This window comes from Chelonoidis abingdonii, chromosome 3 (genome assembly GCF_003597395.2).
Source record: "Chelonoidis abingdonii isolate Lonesome George chromosome 3, CheloAbing_2.0, whole genome shotgun sequence".
NCBI lineage: Eukaryota > Metazoa > Chordata > Testudines > Testudinidae > Chelonoidis > Chelonoidis abingdonii.
The window spans coordinates 133,318,596-133,332,980 of NC_133771.1; the positions used below are offsets into that span (position 1 = coordinate 133,318,596).

The 14,385-nt window shown below is 39.4% G+C and overlaps 1 protein-coding gene across 1 annotated transcript in view; it reads left to right on the forward strand.

Annotated features, from left to right (window-relative positions):
* The window catches only part of SMOC2 (SPARC related modular calcium binding 2), a 184,152-nt gene that overhangs the window by 156,913 nt on the left and 12,854 nt on the right, over positions 1 to 14,385 (forward strand). The gene's annotated exons all lie outside the window — the stretch shown is intronic.

The window sequence follows — 14,385 nt, forward strand, 5'->3', positions numbered from 1 at the left end:
CTTCCTGGCTATTCTGTCCTGATCCCCTTAACCAGTGCTGGCCTGGCCATATCACCACGATTAACACTCATTGATTATTTTAAAAAAAATCACGAAAACCGTAACTAACTCAGAGCTGTTTAATGCTTCCAGTTTAGTGACAGTTTGCTGAATAATACTAAGTGAAATTTACAGTAAAAGCAATTCAGCTAGCAGTAAAGCACCATTGGAAGACAGAGCTGTGCCAATGGTAGCAAAGGAGAAAAGCTGGCTAATTAAAATGTGATATTACTGGCTTGGCCACAGCATTTCCTTCACTGCTCAATTAATAATTTTTTTAACATGTTATGTAAATTTTAAAAGGGCTAAACTGGGAGCAATAAATTCGGACTGCGTTTGCTTTCCAGCATATTTTTAAAAACTGTATTTGTATGGAGTGAGGGAAAAGTCTATAAATTCTGCCCTCCCACCTTCCCATAGGAGCTTTTCATACTGGACCTCCTGTTGAATACTGCAGTCTTCCCAAGTGTGTGTTGCTCTATTCCATATTTAATGTGTCTATCCTGGAGGGCAACTAATATAGTTGCGGGAAAGTGACCTTACAAACAGATGAGTGCTAAGATGGGAAGCCTTCAGTCATTTATTTGTCCTTAGAATGGAAGAGTCTCCCTTTAAAATCTGGTACACAGCAAGTCTACAGATGTGATCCCTTGCATCATCCTCTCTCCCACCCTCTGATAAATGAGTTTCTGGTTGTATTTTTGGTATAGTAACCAAATTATGGTTAAGTAAAAGTGTGTTATTCCTGGAAAATAAAGGGCCAAATGGACATCACTGAACCTCCTCTGTTAATTTCTGCTTCATATTCAGAAGCTGCTTACTTACATACACAAGAATCACGTTGTAAGAATCAATTTGAGTAATCTGATTTAATTGTTAGATCTGAATGAACACTACCATCAACATCCAAATCACACAATAGTATAGAAGCATTATAATGCCATGGCAAGTCAGTCAATAACAACAGGTTGTAACCAGCAACTCCCACAAGCTGCACCATATTGTACATTACCGGCTTAGCAGCACTCAAAAGGATCTGAAAATACCCATGAAACAAATGAAAAAACAAATGACATTCAAGAAAAAGAGAAGGAAAGAAACATCCACACCCATTGAAAAGGGGTGAAAAGGAACTTTCAGTCTATGTAAGTGAATGATGACTAGAGGTGGAGATCATCAAAACTAGCTTCACTATACGTCACAAGAAATAAGAGAGAACCTGATGGTGCTCCTACTGAAAACAGTGAACCTCAGTGGGAGCTGGATTGAAGCCAATGTCTCTTCTTGCAGAAGTCCAGTGATGAAGAGTAAACAGCTAGCTCACCAATGAGGTTTTTTTAGTGGAGAAATACCTCCAGTAAACCTAAAGAAGCCATTAAAGTTTACTGGAAAAATACACTAGTATAGCTGTGACTCTTTTTTTTAAAAAAGCATATTGCCTACACAAGGGCTATGGGGGAGAAGAAAAAAAAAAGAATAATGTCCCCGAGTACCATTTAGTCTAATGAAGTCTTGGGTTTCACTGCCCCCAAACCAGCACTTCTTGGAACCCACTTGGCACTGTTTACTGATGACAAGTATTGAGTCTGTAGAAATATTGTTGACTTTTTAAAAGATTACTAAAAGTGTTCAGCTGCCTAAAAGCATGTAGAACTTGCATCTCTCTGGAGACAAAGAAGCTTCAAAATTCAGGACACTGATCCGCCCCTCACTTGTCCTGCACATTAAATTAGTCATCACTTGCCTATAATACAGGAAAAGGGGAAATGAAATTGTGCGTACTATTTCTGTAGGGGAATCTAAAAATTATTAAGGGATCCAAGGGGGAGGGCAGAAAGATATGTGTTTGATTTAGGGGAGGAGAAAAAAAAAAGGTCTCAGAGAGGTTATGGGGAAAATCAAGATGGCTACTTTCTTTTGAAAGAAGTCTGTATTAGGGAGTTAAAGGACCACAGAGCCCTTAGAAACAGCTGCTTGGAAATACGACTGTAGATAGTGATGTCTTGTCTGTGGAGGGCATAAAATCCTAATGCAGATCCCATACTGGGTTCATACTGGACCCCAAAAGAGATTAAAATATTTCCACACCCCCTACTGAACAAACGTTGACACTCTTCCCCCTCAGCTATTAAGCTTTGAGAAATGCAGGAAAAACAGTTGTAATTTCTGGTACAGTGAAGACATGAGAGAGGTATCTCCTAACAACCAGGGGCAACTACGGCGCAATTCATGGGTGAGGGGAGGGGAACAGTGAAAGCTAAAAAGATGATGCAGTCCAGATTGAATGTTTGCTGCCAAATAGAGGATGTCAAGAAAAGCTGATGTGGTTTGAGGAGAAAATACAAACATTTCAGTCAACCAGTGTGGTAATCATTATGAAAAAATGACCTCTGAAGCCTCACTAGAATTTCTTGGGAGTCACACAATAAGATGTTGTTCCTTTTAAGAGGCTTCTCCTTTATACCTCTGATAGGTTATTATAATGGGAGCTGCAATTGGCCAAACCTGCGGACGCTACAGGTAAACAAACTGGCCCGGTCCACCAGGGACTTTCCCCAACAGGCTGCCTGCCAAAGGTTGCCGATCCCTGATCTAACCTAACTATAAGGGTAGTTAAGCTCTGGAATAGGCTTCCAAAGGAGATTGTGCAATCCCCATCACTGGAGGTTTAAAGAACAGGCTGGACAAACATCTGTCAGGAATGGTCTGGGTTCACCTGATCCTAAAGGGCTGGACCTGATGACCTCTCGAGGCCCCTTCCAGCACTACTTTTCTATGATTCTAATGATTTAATCAAGATCTCTTCTTCCACCCTCTCTATTTGCACAAGTTCAGTTTTCTTTGTATTTACCTTTAAACCATGATCTTCAAACACAGATGCCTACTCAGATACCATAGTTACCTATTCCTCTTTGCTGTCAACCAAAATGGCCAGATCATCTGCATACGTTAGTTTTCTCTGTATTGTGGCTGTTCTACTTATTAACTCCATACCAAGACTGGAGAGAAGTGGACTCAGCACACTGCCTTATCTCAAATCCACCATCACCTCAGAATTCTTAGAAATTCCATTTATTGTTACCACCTTAGCTAGGCCCTAAATCCAAACGATTATAAAATATACGTAGACGTGTGTGTATTGATTTGAGCATTGGCCTGCTAAACCCAGAGTTGTGAATTCAATCCTTGAGGGGGGCCACTTAGAGATCTGGGGCAAATATCTGTCTGGGGATTGGTCCTGCTTTGAGCAGGGGGTTGGACTAGATGACTTGACTAGACTTCTGAGGTCCCTTCCAACCCTGATATTCTATATACACTCTCTCTCTCTCAACAGTGGCTTTGTAATCAGCTCACTAGATATGGGTTTACTGGAATGGTTGGTAGCTACTTGCTTTTTATTGTATATAATCCACCCCATTGTTATAATCTTCTTTTTATTCATTTCCACAGTTATAGAAATGTAAAAAGGATGGGCTAAATTCTGCTTCTGTTTACATTGCTCTGAATTGAGAATAATTCCATTGTAGTCAGTGAAGTTGCTCAGGATTTACACTGGTGTAAATGAAAGCAGAAATTGGCCCTGCATATGCAGCCCCCCCTACAAAGAGTCAATTATAAACAGTGGAGGACTCTGTTATATTCGCTGTATTTGCATCAATTTTTAACAGTGAAATACTCACAGAAGGCCAGGAATAAATGGGATCATTTTGTGAACCTCCAATGGCACCGTTTGTCCAGAATTATAAGGGTACAAAGCAAACAATGCCTCAGAAAAAGACTGCTAATTTTTTATTTTATTTATTTGCAGTGGTGGTGCAGGAGTTTGGAATATCTACACTGAATTTTCCAAGATTTAAATATAGTGGGCCAGACTCACTCTCTGGGTTCTGCCAGCTTATTTGAGCAAAAATCAGCTTACTGGCCCCTAACAGTGGAAAGTCTGCCTGCAGTGGGATTATAGAGGTACAAGCTATCCACAACTCCTGCTACAGCAGGGGGCTTAGAGCCAGCCAGCACTTGCTCCAAATATGGCTAAGGCCAGCCTAGGAGTGAGCAAGGCCAGGTTGTCTGAGAGATGTACTGCTCTCTGTATCTTCGTGGGAACCGCAACCAAAGGGGCTCCCATGTAGCTGCAGGTGGGAATTTAAGATGCTTCTGCACCAGGGAAGGCATAGGAATATCATCTATAGGCACAGCTTTCCTGTAGGCACCACTGGGTGCACTCTGATGTTTCTGCACTTGTTTCTGCAGGGATGAATCTGTCCCATTAGTGTTTATCGGTCACAAAGTACAGCGTGATTGGGAGAAACCAGTTAACAAAGGCTGGCATATTGAAGTGTGAAGGTGCATTTAACTTTCCAGTCATCACTGTGGCTTGTCAACATTTTTTTTGGTTAAAAGTCAGGAACCTCTCTTCCTAAAAATATGAGTTGATGCTTCTAATAATAATCTGTGCATTTGGAAGGAAGAATGTGTGCGTACAACATGGGGCCGACTAAGCTCTTGGCACTCAGCTAATTAGGAGTTTCTCATAACTATAACTGTCCTTCTTTAGTCATTTAATGGGATAAAAGTTTTCATAACTGCTCTGGAATCCTAGGGACTGAGATTATCGGAACTACATAAACAGCACCTAAGGAGAGTTCATGCCCTAGCTAGCATTGACATGGCCGTATTGATTTTAACCAGAGTCACAGATAAAAATAATTAGCACTAAATATACAACCCTGATGTCAAATTGTCAGCTTGATCCAGCTCCCATGGAAATCAAGATACATGCCTCGGTTTTCCTGCCAAAATCAGTTTTTGTTCCCTTAATTCCTTTTTTCTCTTCCTAATTTTTTTCAGGAGAAAAGAAACATGTTTTCTCACTCTGAACAGTGGGGTTGACCTACTTACTATTTGTTGTGGACAATAAATTGTAGTGACAATTGTTGATATATATATTTCTATGTGTCAGCAATCCTCATCTTTTGGTGACATGTCCTTTGTTGTAATTTTTTGTCCCTACTTGTCTTCTCACTTTGTTCTTGCTGCCGCTGCCGTTTTTTTTTTTTTTTTAAGAATTAGGGCAAACAGAGCCATCAAACTCACATACGTGGCCAGTTCATTACCTTCTACCATTCTGCATATCTAATTTACACGAATGTTTTAGAAAGGATCTATAAATGTTTTATGGGCAGGGCTATGCAGATTAAGCTCATTGGATATGTAAGATTTTGTTCAGGAAATGTGTTGTCCTTGCGAAATGTTTAACCCAGTAGGGACTACATAAATTATTTGTCTGAAGTATCCATAAGAATTAATCTTTTGAAATATACATCTTGACTCCTATATTAACAGTAAACACAGTTCTATGGGAGTGAAATGCTGGATCAAATCCTGTATTGCACAGACATACAGCTAACTTGGCAGCTGAATCTATAAAAAAGATTAATGGACAATACAGTGGCAGTGAATGTAAGGTCCAGAAGCCATGTTTTTACTTATAGCTCTCTTTATGGCTTGTTTAAGAAAAAATGTACTACTGTGGTGCTGGCATTTCTAGTGTTTATGAAAACAGGGCTTGCTGTTCATCTCAAGTTGTATTTACTTTTGAAGTTCATTAATTTTCCTGACAGAGGCAGGTGGCTTGGTGAAACCAGGGTCATTTGGGAAGCGCGAGTGTTCTGGGAGAATAAAAGCTGGCTGCTTATTCTACAGTGAAACCTTGTTTTTTCAAATTCCTCAGCTGCTTGTGCTTTGAGCTTAGAAACCTCACTAAGCATCTGGGTGAATGCTTTATTGTTGCTAGCTATCATTCATCTCTAGCTGTGGGGTGTCATGCAGGCAGACTTCATGTAATAGTTACTTCATGAGGAAGGTTGGAGGGGGAAGAGGCAATGTGAACAGATGCACAGTGGTCTGATTCTCTAAGGTCAGCCCATGCAAAATCTCCCCAGGAAAGCAGAGAATAAAACCACAGTACACTGGAGAAAAGAAATATGTATTTCTAATCATAATAATGTTATCTGAATGGGTCTATTACATCTGGACTCCCGATTCCAAATAAAAGCATTTCAGATCAAGACTGAACTTCATGAAAAATTTGACCATTGGGGCCTGATTCTATAAAGCTTTAGAAATTCTTTAATGCAAAAGGACTGAATACATACAAAGCTAGTTCACTGTATATTAGGTAAGGTACAGTAACTGCCTTCCCCCATATGAATGTATTTGAATACAGACCTGAAACCACACACAAAAAAAATATGGGGACTTGTACTGAGAACTGTAGCAGCCCGTAGGGGAAATCAAGATGTACAAATGTGAAGAGACATGTTCCCCTCATCTCCTCCAGTAGTTGTGCCAATGAATATATCTATTCTTAAATATCCCCTGTAATTAGCAGGCACGAGCTAAACTGAAACAAGTCAGGCTTAAACATGTTTAAAGGTTTAGGGGCTTTTGCTGATTCTGTGTTGCTTCTGGCACCTTCAGTTTTTGACCAAGGAGTAGATTAGCTTTTGACATTGCACAACCTTGTGTGTAAACATTCACTGCAATTTAAACCTGGCTTGTATTGGTTTAGCATGCACTTGTAATTTAGGGCTTATGTACCTGCTGAATGGAACCAAAAATATCAGTTATAATTTCATACCCTGAGTTATTTCAGTTTAAATCTATATGGATACTCTTATTTTGGTATAAAATGCCTTTATATTCATTAGTCAAGTTGGTAAAGGGTCAATGTTAACTAAATGAAAAGCATTTTATACTGAAATGAGTATGCCACTCTTTCATGATTTCTCTGTCCTCCACCCCCACACAGTATGCCCAACTCAGTTTTCTCCTTTCTTTCTTCGCTTCCTTTCCCTCAGTACTGTTGAATGTTGCACCTGCCCAGCATCACTGTGTTTGAAGGTGCCACCAGTTTTAAAACTGATACTGTTGCTGAAGATGTTGGGAAGGCGCTATTATGCACGCATGCAGGAATAAATGCAACAATTAGTATTGCTGAAGGACATTCCCACTGAGAAGATGCAAGGAGGTGCAGTTAACCTAACATACAGATTAGTGGTCTAATGGAGAAAGCATCCTAGTAATCCGTAATGGATTGCCATCATGTAATTGGATCATCCTACTGTAATACTATCTGAGACATTTAATAAACTGCACACCATAAATTACTTCACATTATGTCAGCGGCACTGCAGCCTGGCAGACATACACTTTAGAACCATAATTTCATTCATCTCCATCTGTAATTTACCTTATTGTGCTTCTGTCATTGCAGGATCTTAGCTGCCAAATAGTATGTATCCATTTATTTAATTCTTATTGCACAGTAGCCAAGCTAAGGACAGTGTCAGATTTAACTCAGAATTTCCCTGCTTTTTGTGGGTAAAAGTCAGACACCCAGTGTGATGCAAACATCACTTTATTGTTCAGTAAAGTACACCATATTGTATTTGGCTCCAGGGATCCATTCCACACATGTGCCGATTTTCAAAGGCTAGTTTGAAAGCCCAACGCAATTACCCAGACCTCAGTTAGTGCCCTGCAGTAGTTATTTGGATGCTGATTAGTTAGTTGATCTTCATTTTCTTTCAAATGAATTCTGTGTACTGATGTAGTCCCTGATCCCACAACATGCCAAGGCGCCCTCAACTCTCTTTGACCTCAGGGGGAGCTGAGGTACTGTCAATACTGCGTAAGATCCCATCCTGTAAAACCACTGCACTGAGCAACTGTAGGACTTTTCTTTGTTCCTTTGTTTTAGTCATTTCACAGTTTCTTTTCTTTAACTAAAGATTAGCCACTGAGACCTGAAACCACAAGCTGTCGAATGTAGTGTCAGGTATCCATGAAGGTAACACAAATGCCAGCTCCAAGCTAAAGCTATATCACTTCAGATTTCCAAGGATTAGCCCATTCCATGGTAAAGTAACATTTTAGTGTTTCCTGCTAGCTCTTGCTTTAGCTCAGTTTCTGTCAGCATTTCCATTTTGTAAATCCCTGTTTTAATTAGTGCTGCAAAAACTCACTCTGGAGTAAAATTCAGTCTATAACTCATTGGCCTGGGAGCAATGTGTCTCTCCCCTCCTCCCCTGTCCCTCCACAGTCATACTATGATTGAAATTGGTGGGAAATAAGTTTCAGATGTCTTTTGGTCGTAGAAATGGTTTCAATTTTAAAACATGAATTTGAGGAATTGATTCATAACTTTGGCTATTTTAAACATTTTAACATAAATTAAGCAGACAGTTGGCCAGGGTATTGTTGTTTATCAAGTGGACGATATCTATCCTTCCCCTCTCCCACCCCCAGGGCACCATGTGGCTACCATATACCTCTTGTCTCACATCTGTCTCCCCGACTCCTGCCCCAACTCACCCTACTCTTGTCCAATAGTGTGTTTGGAATCCACATGGCACAAAGTGTGAAGACATTCTTTGTTGGTTCCAAAAAATTCTGCTTCCACTTTAGCAGCAGAATTGCACCCATTTTGCTGCATCTGTGGAACTCCCCCCATTTGTGGTATGCGGCAGGGTTTGCCCCATATCCAATTTCCATTCACAAAAAAGGCAGTTCCTATATGGGTCTGAAAACATCCATAAAACATACTCCCCCCTGCCCAGACTGCTGAGGTATTGCAAGGATCTTTAACTAGTGGCTGATTTTACATGCCACACCGTACTGTGCTGCAACACATGGGGATCATAGTCTAGTAGGAGGGCTCAGCTGTTGCCCAGGACACGTTTCTAGACAGCACATCTTGAAGCAAAGCTACCATCTTTGCAAATATTTCTGGGCTGAATCAGTTTGAGAACTTTACTCTGAACTTCCTCCATACTGTTGGTTTAAAGGCAGATGATTACCAGTATCTGAATACAGTCTTTTGTGGCTTGTGTTAGCAAAGGATGGGTGCAGTTGGGATTCTCACATCTGCAGTGGAAAAAGTCTCGCTTAGTCAGAGATATCCAGGGAGGTAAAAGCACAATATCACTTTGCAGCAAAGGGCACATTTTTCCTGCAGGTTTCCAAGAAGTAGTCTGCTTAAGCTAATTAATTAATGTGGAAATCATCCCCACTAAGCATTTCCCTACACTTCCATTTTCCCATTTCCCTACAGAACTGTGCACCTTGCTACTCATGTCATTTCCGGAATTACAACAACATACTGTTTTGTAATTGCTTTTCTTTCTTGATGGATATTTAAATTGTTGTAATTTATTATTTATTATTATTGTTGTGGTTATTTTGTACTCATCTCCTAAAAGGAAATAGCCATCTGACAAAAATATCTAAGTAATTTAAAAGTAGTAAATTGTTTTTAATTGAAATGTAGTTACTGTATTGCAACACCCAAAATAACATTGACATTCCTAACAATTGACATCCTAAGTGACAACACAGAGGATCAGCTAGCTGAGGTGCTTTTATTAAACTGAATTTGACAAAGTGTGGTTATGATCAGAAATGGCACTTGCATACTTCAGTGACAGGTGATTTTGAAATACAGTATATCCGACAAATGTAATCCTGTAAAAATGGCACCTAGTTATTTTTCTTTCCTGGGCCTTATGATTGTTCTGTATCACGTTTGCTCTGTTAACTGACCTACTCACCATGCTATAGCTTCAGAAAAATAAACTGCAGTCCCAGTCCTGCAATTGGATCCATGTGGGTAGATTGCAGTTTATATTCCATTTAATACTGGATGAACCTCAAAATGTCAGGAGCTTGGGTTCATTTTGTCTAAACATAAGCATTCAATATATCAGATGCTTCATCAAACAATCCAGACCCCTAAGAACTGCATAACTGGGCTGGATATTGTGTAGGAAGTCACTGCCTCAAACAATTTCCAAAACACCCTGTTTCCAATCAAGCATAGAGTAAAGCAAGAATAGTGTTTCCTCTGAGTAGGTCAGTACTTTTGGTTCAATTTCCAGCTAGAACCAGGAAAACAGAAGTGCGTCAAAAAAAAAATTACAAATAAAGTGAGCCAAATTTTTCAAGTTTTGCTTTGAATTTTACGTGACAGTTGAGAAACTTCTTATATTTCAGTCCCATTCACCTATGCTCTATCCTCAAAATTATATCCTTGAAAAGTCAGAGACAGTAGCATCACTAACCTTCATCATCATATAAGGCAAGAAAACAGTTTTTCACGCTCTTTACTTTATATTGTATTTTAATGATTCTTCTTTTATTGCATAACCAGAATAATAATAGTGCTAAAATATACTCTCAGCAAACTGCTTTTGCCATTATCAAAAATGTCTTTGTCCAACTTCAACATTTCATCACTTGCAAAAACTAATTCATTGGCTCATCTCTTCTGTTATTCCCATCACACCTTAATTTTAGTGTATTTAACTATATAAGTAACATAGTAGTCTGTCTAATGAACTTGGACTAACAAAATTAGACATATATTTTCCAAGCTCTAAATATTTTGGATTTTAATATATGAGCCTAAAAGATATTTCTTTTACTACCTCTCACTTTACTGTTCTCTCTAGTTTTCTTAAATGAAGACAAAGAAAATTCACATAAAATCCGCAAAACACCTAGGTTTATTAGAGAGTTGAAATCTACCTCCCAGCCTAGGGTTAGCAGCCTGGCCTGTCTGTGCCATATGTGTGAGATACTGGGGCCACTGAATTTTAAGGCATAGTGGATCTATAGCCCTCATCTGGCTCACCCCCATCCTATCTCACTGCATCCTTATGCACTGGACCACATGGGGTTGGCACAGAGACTCAACAGTGTCCAGTCCATCTCTAGTATGACCCCTCTGCAGGGTTTAAGTGCTGAGAATGACCTCACGTGTCCCTCTACACTACAGGTAAACTTCACCAAAAGGGAAGAAGGATGGGTTTGTGGTTAAGGCATTGAACCAAGACACACAAATTAGGAGGTGCTCAAATACCACACGGATACAGGTCACACAAAGTTCCTAGACAGACAGGAATTTTCCATTACTTACCTGAACAAAAGCAAACCTCCAATCTTTTATATAAAACTACCAAAACTAACAAGCATGCTCTGCCGAACTTTACTCTCCGTTATACTTGTGCAACCCCACTGAAGTCAAGGGGGCTACATAGGTACAAGTGACAAGAGCCTTTGGCCCGTTGTTTAAGTCTTGTCACATGGAAAAGCATCTATAATCTTCAAAGGGATTTCAGTAAGTGTTGGGTACTAGCTTCTAGGGACGAGATTTAGCCCTATGTTAATAGTAACAAACAAAAGGGAATAAAAAATCCTCATGCTCAAGTTAAATGCTATCAGACTTGAGACAAATAACTCAAGATACAATTTCCTCCGTTGCTGATGCACCAGGATGATTAGTGTGAATACAGCAAATGACTCCTGTCTCTAATTATCTTTTTTTTACCATTTAGACATTTTTACAGCAGTGAACAAACACACTTTTCTGCTCATTCCTGTAAGGGTTCTGCAAAAGCCTTTCTTTTGAGATTGAGAATACTCTACTTTATCTCACTAAGGCTGGTACTCCACAGAGCTAATTCTAAGGGGAGACATATTTATACAGAGATGTGTGTATGTGTGCACACACTTGCGTGTATGCATAAATATAAAATAAATTTTGCTTAATTGCTTTTATATTGTTGTTTCTAACTGAAGTGAGGTGTTTGTGTGTTCCTGTCATGTGTGGTACATATTGGATGGTTCAAGGTTTCTAAGGACTATTCTATATTTGACTGGAGAACGTAATTGTGGGTAAAACTATCCCTAAAGTAAACACTTAATTCTGTGTTACATCTCTGAACTCTTGTCTCCGAGGCCTATCCTTGGAGTATAACACCATGTGGTTTCAAATTCAATCCTTTAACAACAAATTATTTATGTAAGCTGTCAAACCCACACACTATAGGCAGCAGTACAAAAAGAAATTGAAGCAAGTATACCATAGTAAATGCCATAAGACCTTCAAAACAAACTAGCCTTCCCCTTTCGGCATGCAGTCCACTGAAAGTGAATTATTCATTACAATCCAACAAAATGTCCCCCTAGCTCTGCCATTTTAGCCATAAGCTTGTGGGAAATTAAAGCACAGCATGAGGCCCCCAGAGAATTATTCTGAGTTGATAACACCTGCAGAGAACAGAGGTTTCACTATGTTGTGATTACTGTGTAACTGCCCTCACATCAGCAAAAGTTATAATTGGGAGAAACTGAATATTTGTTCTGTGCTTAAGTGGTGAGGATTTTGTGTGGTTTCAATTCATGTTAAGTAGCAGAGTTATAACTGAAAATGTTTCACAGCAACAGTTTGTTTTAACAGTAAGGTTTTTTCTTTACAAAGATTACTGTCCAACTGCTCTCACAATTTTATGAAACACACAATTAGGAACCCCAGTTCATTTTAAGCAAAATTGCCTGTAGCTGGCCTGTAACTATGAGAGGATTTTTTGTTTGTTTGTTTTTTGTTTTTGTAATTTCTTGTGAATTAAGACATTGATTTATTTTCTTGTCCAGCTTTGCCTCATATGAATTGCTAACGTCTGATTTTTCAGTTTGTGTGTGTACATTATGTGTGTCTGATAGCGGGATGGACAGCCACTGGAAAACATTCCTACCCATAATCTTTGTTTCTTCCTGATGTGTCAAAGTTGTTACAAAGTGACATAAAAAATTGAAACGTAGCTCCTAAATTAACCGATTTGGATATTAAAAATAAGCCAAAAAGAAAGAGAGAGAGAAAGAAAGACACACGGAGGTCAAGTCCTCTCAAGCTATTGTTTACTCTGCTAATTTTTCTTCCTTAGTGATTTTATTTTCCGTAAGCAGTGCCTCCATTCTCAGATTGTGTTCAGCGAAAAGTAGAGAATGACTAAAGCAAAGAGGAAGTCTTCTAAGAGAGTCACATCTGGTTTTAGATATGTGCCTTTAGTATAACACAACTTGCTTCAGTGAATTCCTGTTACATGCATCTTATATTGATAAAATAGCCCCAGTGCCAAGGGGAAATATATAAGACAGGGAATTTGTAACTGCATAAATGTGTTAGACATGATAGGCAGTGGCTTCTGCTGCTGCACACAACAGGAAAACAGCTTAACCCATTCTGACTGTGCCACTGCTTAGGGCTAATATAACAGCAGCTTATTTCCTTGTATCAACACAGGACATATTAGACAATAACTTGCCAGACAAGGTTGAGCTTTTCAATCTCAGATAATTCCACCTTCTTCTTGGGGGGCCATTGTGAAGTGTAATAAAGTAATGAATCCCTGCTGATACACTCATCTTCCTTCCTCACAAGCCTTCTACGCATTCCCCTCTTCTGCTTTGTGGAAAAACACTAGAGTAACTGGGCCTCCATTGAAGTATTTACCGTTAATATACTAAAGATAGGTTTGAGTTGCAAAACATGGATTTCAGTCCCCAGTCACCTCTGCAAAGTATGTGGGTATTTGGCTCATGATGGAGATTAGTTCAGGCCTTTACAGAGATAGGAGAAAGTATGAAGTTTGGATCAAGATCCTCGGAGTGGGGGAGGGCTGGGGAATGAAACAGGTGGATTGTGTAAGTGAAAAATCAATCTGCCATCAACTGTCAGATTATCAGCTGAATCCCTACGCTCCAGATGCACTGCTTTGAGATTGGATTTTCCAGTGTATTTTTGTCCAGTGAACTATGCACCGGAAGTTCTGAACTGTGCTGTCAATCTATTTTAGAGCATTAGCTCCTTGAGGCAGTGACTTTATTGTTATTAAGTAGCATCACAGGAGCACCTAGAAGTCCCATTCCGCTAAATGCTGTAAAGGAGACAGTCCCCTCCCTGAGGAATTTACAATCTAAATAGATGAAACAGGCAAAAGGTGAGACAAAAGAAGTATTATCCCCATTTCACAAATGGCAAAATGAGGCACAAAGAGATTAACTGTAGACCACAGTGGTGGTGATCAAGAGTAGCAAAAGAGGACATCTAAAACCAAGGTATTGCTACTTGGCTTGTACCCTGCATTGTCAAGCTGTCTGATGGACAAACGGCAAATGGCTGATTTTTTCCAACGTATCACACCAACAGAGAACTTGTGTTAAAAAAACAAAACAAAAAAAATCTTGAGATAAAAGGGGAAGCATCCAAACCGTGGGGGCTAGATCTGAATGCAGACTTCCCTGACTTCAAGGGTCATTGGATCTGTTTTCTGGTTCTGATGCATCATTTCGACCTAAACCAGGATGTGAACTTGCCCAAAGTATGTGGAGGGCTTAAATATAGTGTTCTGGTTCAGGTCCATTTCTAACAAAGAAATACTTTTGGAGTTAAATTGTTATGTGGAAAATACAACAGAAGAAAAAGGAAACTCTGCTTCCCTCCTA